Source organism: Dipodomys spectabilis, unplaced genomic scaffold (genome assembly GCF_019054845.1).
Source record: "Dipodomys spectabilis isolate Male_0828 unplaced genomic scaffold, ASM1905484v1 ptg000301l, whole genome shotgun sequence".
Classification (NCBI taxonomy): domain Eukaryota; kingdom Metazoa; phylum Chordata; class Mammalia; order Rodentia; family Heteromyidae; genus Dipodomys; species Dipodomys spectabilis.
In genome coordinates this window covers 3,379,250-3,385,406 of record NW_024870978.1, presented here as the reverse complement: position 1 = coordinate 3,385,406, position 6,157 = coordinate 3,379,250, and the positions used below count along the sequence as shown (strand labels likewise).

General features: G+C 33.4%; 1 pseudogene; it reads left to right on the top strand.

The window, feature by feature from the left end:
* The first annotated feature begins 305 nt into the window (after nt 1-305).
* LOC122127526 lies at nt 306-405 on the top strand (annotated as a pseudogene).
* The last annotated feature ends 5,752 nt before the right edge of the window (nt 406-6,157 follow it).

Here is a 6,157-nt window from a genome sequence, read left to right as displayed (position 1 = left end):
TTGAATCCATTAGCTCCACAAAGCTAATTCAGTTGGATAAATAATACTTGAAAAAGCCAACATCTTTGTACTTCACTATAAATTATTGAAAATATGATCAAATTCCAAATGAAAAAGACTTAAAATTGTCATTGATAAAAAATGCAAATGTGAGCAATCTGCTGAACAATATAAATTTTTTCACTATTCACAGAATTTTAGGGAAATAAGATCAATAGCATTGTTAGGAACAATAAGGTATCCTTCTTACAAGTAGGCACCCATGGATATAAGCCTGTATAAAGATTGCATCATTAGGATACTACATGCTTCCACAGCAGGTCTACCCAAATTACAACAATACAGAGATTAACATGGCACTTGCACAAGGATGATATGAAAATTTGTGAAGTATTCCGTAGTTTTCATTCTTCAGATGCAAGAAATGAAAAACAGTTATTAAAAAGTTGATTACAAAATAACAAGTGTAACCACACACATAATTCATATTATTAAATTTAGTTTGACATCAGTGTATTAAATCTTCACCTCAGAAAGGCGTTTACATAGCATAACCTTTACAAAACTTTTGAAATTAGACAACATTGTCATTTTATCTCAAAGAAAAATAATATTTGGACCTAGGAAAAAAAAGGAATCTTAAAATGTTTCTATATGGAATACAATCTGAAAGGACACATTAATGAACCTATATATTATAAAATAATATAGAATTCAAAGTATATCTAGGAGAGAATAAAATAAATTATGAACATTATACAAACATAGAATATAGAGTATTTGAAAATATTCTTTTTCAGACAAGCACCAGAAATACTTTAGTTTCTGTACTACTCATTTCAACAGATAAGTTAAAATTATTTCTGATTTAAAAATCACAAACTCTGCAGAAATAATTATACATGTATGCAAAAACTCTTGAATACATTTGACACCCATTGCAGGCAATTCACTTGGAAGAATTCCACGGAATTCATGAATTTTTACAGTACAGTATTGGTGTTGCCAGGCACTGGTGGCTCACTCCTATAAACCTTGCTATTCAGGAGGCTGAGATCTAAGGCTCACAGTTCAAAGCCAGTCTGGTAAGGAAAGCCCGTGAGACTCTTATCTCCAACAAACCACTAGAAAACTGGAAGTGAAGCTGTGACTCAAGCAGTAGGACACTCACTTTGAGCTGAAGAGCACAGAGATAGCACCCAGGCCCAGAGTTCAAGCCCCATGACTGACCCCCCCCCAATAAAATAAATTTGCACTTATTTGGATTGTGGAAATATTTTGTATGGACACAAAGGATGGACTTGCATTTTTGAAATTTGAGATACTTAACCGGACCATTAGGACTTACGAGAACAATTTGTACAGCCTTCTACAATTTCACAGAGGTAGTGATGCATACTTATCCTTTGGGCAATTTCAAATGCAGTTTCTTCTAAGTTGTTCTTCAGGCCTGGTTTTATATAATGGTTGAACAGAAGGCGATCCAGCATATCTTTGCTATCTCAATTCTCAGCAGCAAGATGTAAGGGGGTCAAGAAGCCTTTAGTTTGGGCATTGGTATCTGTAATATGATGAAGTAAGAAAGATGCCATTCTGGTATTATTCTGTATATATGCACTGTGCAGGGGTGTCCAGCCCTCTACAGTTATTGCATTTGCCACTTGAGCCACCAACTCACGGACAATGTCTAATTGTCCACTGTAGGCTTCCTGATAAAGAGGGGTATACTCATAGTCATCCCTAGTATTCACATGAGTAACCTTTTTGGAAAGTAGTCTCTGCAATTGATACCATTCCTCACTTTTTCATCATGTTCCGTGTCTTCATCAGAAGATGGGACTGAGGTGTCCATGTATTTCCCTAATAGTTCACGTTGGTTGAACTGTTCAGAAAAATCCGGTGAATTTATTTATGATTTATTTTTCCTTTTTCCATTTTTACTATTCTAAATTATTCTAACTGGGGAGTATGGAATTGATGGAGAGCAGAGCAAAGACCTCCATATTCAAAGGTACAGACTGATAATATGGAGCAGTGGTGTCTTCATGTGCAACTTATTCTAGGAATGAGAAAAGATGAAATAATGCCTTCTATATAAATGCTTTGGAAAATGGAAGAGCAGAAAGTGAAATGATGCAACCAAAAATATAAAAACAACATAAATTAGGATATTTATGGAGGAATCATATTATCTATGAGAACCATGAAAGAGAGAGAGGAAAAGAGAGACAGATGTGCAATGACCTAGCTAGCCACAAAATGCATGCCTCTGATTAGAGGCAAGAGCAAAGATGGAAATAGAATTTATGTATTTACTTGAAATTAGTAATTGCATTTTTAGTAGCCTACATAAAGAGACATAGCTTTGACCAAATTGCAGACAAGAATCTAAATCCTTGATAATTCTAGTAACAGATCTGACTGAAATCAGTTGAATCACACTTTTTCTGTATAATGAAGGAATAGGTCCAGGCTAGGAAAGCAGCTAGAGAAGGCAGGCCAATTGTATCTGTGACAAGACTTTGTGGAAAATGGTATTGAGGATTACTTACTGTTGATCCACTTGCACTGGAAGCATGATTCTGAACTATTGCTTGCAGATCCTCAAATATTGCTTTGATCATTATATTCTTCAAGAAGAAAAAGTGAGATTTAATTGTTAGCAAAGTACTACTAACACATTTTGACTTCTCATTAAGCACCTTCAATCATCAAAAACACATTAAGAAAATAGGCAAGCCTACTTTATTTAGATGAAAACAAGTGTCTTTGAAAAACAAGGAATTTAAGTTGTCATGCAAAGGACTTCGATTTTACTACTGCATTATACATTTTTTCTAATGTTGGGTGCCAATAAATAATGAATCTATTAGAAAGCTCTTAAACCTCATATGTCAAATCGTGGGTTCTCTTATACTACATTATGGTATTTTTTGTGTATGGTCTTAAGAAGAAATTTAAATTACTAACTTGAATTTCTGACAGGACAATATCATCACTGTAAATCTTGCTTCTATACTCTCAGTTTTAAATTACTATTTAAGTATGTGCATTAGATAGGTATAGAGAAAAAAGTAGAAGCCACACTGGTGGCTCCTGTCATTAATCCTAGCTAATCAGAAAGATGAAGTCTGAGGATTGCGGTTTAAAGCCAGAACAAACCAAAAAAAAAAACGTCCATTAGATTCTGATTTGAAAGAAACCAACAAAAGTTAGAAATGGAGCTCTTGTACAAGCAGTAAATTGCCTTGAGAAAACTCAAACAAAAAAATAACAAATTCTGGGACAGAGCCAGGCCCTGAGTTCAAACCCTAGTATTAGCACCAGGCCACTGAATTAATTAGGTAATTAATTACTTAAAAATACATTAAGTGGTCACATGTGGAGGGGCAGGATGTAACACCCGTAGTGACTGGATTGTGTATTATTTTGTAGTAAGGCAAATTATCATTTGTACTAATCACTAAGATTTTATTTGAACTTTTTTGTACAATAAACCATGAATTTAGCATGCATGTATATGTGTGTACATGTGTGGACATATATGTATGTGTATATGTGTGCATGTGCTGTTGCAATGTTGCTTGCCAATGTGGACAGGGTGAGGCTAAAAAGAGCTAACTGTGTTGCAATGTTTTTATTATCATTGTTCTGTCATGTCATTTCAGTTGAACCACCCTTCTCTACATTTTATTTGTCAAATAATAACATCATCAAAATCAAAGCATTTACAACATTAAGACAGATAAAAGAGTTCATTTTCAGCTCTTATTATATGTTAGGTGAGAAGATACAGACAAAATTAGGTAATAAATTATTGCTGTAAGATGACTGTCAGTACAAAAGATGTATTTGACCTGTTAAATTGGTTATACTTTTAAGATATGCTCATTGAGTGAGTTTGGCCGACTTGACCGAACAGGTATTACTCTCTGCTTATTCGTGGATAAAGTCTTTCCGGATTTCTTTTTTTCCTGGGGGTCCGTTCATGGGGCCTAAACTCTAGGCCTGGCTCTGTCTCTCAGCTCTTTAGCTCAAGGCTAGCGCTCTGCCCCTTGAGCCACAGCACCACATCCGGCTTTATTCTTTTTTTTCTTATGTGGTGCAGAGGAATCGAACCCAAGGCCTCATGCATGCAAGGCAATCGCTCTACCACTGAGCCACCTTCCCAGCCCTCTTTCTGGATTTCTGTTGGAAATAACTTTCTTTGAAAGATCATATCTATTCTCACTAAGAGATAATCAGCTCCATATTTATTACAGTTGAATATGCAATCAGATTGACTGAAAATCGGTATTGTGGATATGCATATTAGATATTCATTTCATAAATGAACGAACAAACAAAAAACATGTGCCTTCTCCATATTGTGGATGTATTTGAATTCGTTTTGTACATGCAAATATATCTTCAGTAATGGCTCTTTTGTGAGAGTAACTACAGCAATTTTAATAAATAAGGCTTTCTAATATCTTTTTCAATAAAAATACCATCCCAAAGCGAATCTTGCAATTTCTGAAAAGCCTTTGACTATTTTAGTATTATTTCAGTTCATTGAATATAGAGCTAAAGATATTTCTGAAATAAATATTGTTAAGATCTGAAAATGTAAGTGGGTATATAGGCATTTTATGCATCATTTTATGAAAATCCAGCTTTTATGAAACTAAGTGAAATAGAAAAAAGAATGTACCTGAATTTGGTAAGCTAATTAATTATTAGTATAACTTTGTTTTCTATTAACACAGTCCTTTTAATGTACATGTTGCAATTAAATTATTTCCTTTGTTTCTCTGTACTTCAGTTGTTTTTAGAATCTTTGTAGTTATAGATTAGGATTAATCTTGTGTTTTGTGTCCTACTCCCCAAAAAAAGAGTTATTTTCAAGTGTTAATAGTTTATAATTGAATCTTCAGTATCATCAGAAATTTTTTAAAATGCAATAGTTTGATGACTTTTTAAAACAATTGTATTCACAATTTGGAGAGCCTTTAATTCATGATTAGGTCTTGGTGTCTATGATTTTAAACCTCTCGTTCCTAACATAAATTATAGGTCAGGCTGCATTTTTGCGTTTATGAAAGGTAAAATATTTATCTGGGCTCAAAGGTGATTTTTATATCAGTCTTGCTTTAATAGTATTTTAAAATAGTACATTTCTCTCAAAATTTTGGGTATAAAAAGTAATCAAAATACTTGTAATGGTAAACAACTTAGGTGAGCTACAATGTGGAAATGATTGGTCCATAAGACCTTCAGTCTGTTTGCATTAAGAATTGGACAGGTCATTCTTTCAGTAAGACTGTGTTAAACAGAGATGTGGTCCCCAGACAGTGCAGTGTTGAGTCATGGGATAGAATATGATTTCTCCTATTTTGAGTTAGAAATCAAGAATATTACACTTTAGCAGTTCCTTTCACCAGGGAGGTATGAATTGATTATGAACTTGGAGTTTTCATATTACAGTTACCTATTTTCTAAAAAAGATAAACTGAAGTATTATTAGTGTGTACACAATAATTCTGGGAAATTTTCCTAGAGTTAGTAGACTAAGTGCTGGTATTTTAGTCATAAAATAGAATGATACAGTGGGAGATGGGCTAACACTTACCATGTGTGCAATGTTGTACTAGTAACTCCAACTCTGAAAATTTCAATATCACCATCTGAAAATTTAAAACGTAAGTAGTTCCACTTTATGGAATCATTGTGAGGATTAAATTAGATACCATAAGTAAATTACTTGGAAAAGCAATCAATAGGCATTTGATATTTCTACTTGTTATTTTATCATGTGATGAATTTTAAGATTTTTGCTGTAATTATTATATTGTGTCTATTTAGGATATGAAATGTGATATATTGATATTCATTGCATTGGTCACTTTTCTGTCATTATGAGGAAAATACCTGCAAAGAAAATTTCTGAGGAGGATACTATTATGTTGACTTATGGTTTAAGAGAACATAGTTTAAGATCAGGTGTCTCCATTGTTCTTAATTATACTTTTATTAAATAGTTGTTCAAAAGAATTTCCATTCCACAAATCAGTTTATAAGTACAATGTATCTTTACATATCTTTCCCACACCCTTCCAAATCTCACCCTACTTTCTTTTTTTCTAGTTTCATACTATCTGCATTAACTATTATGCCT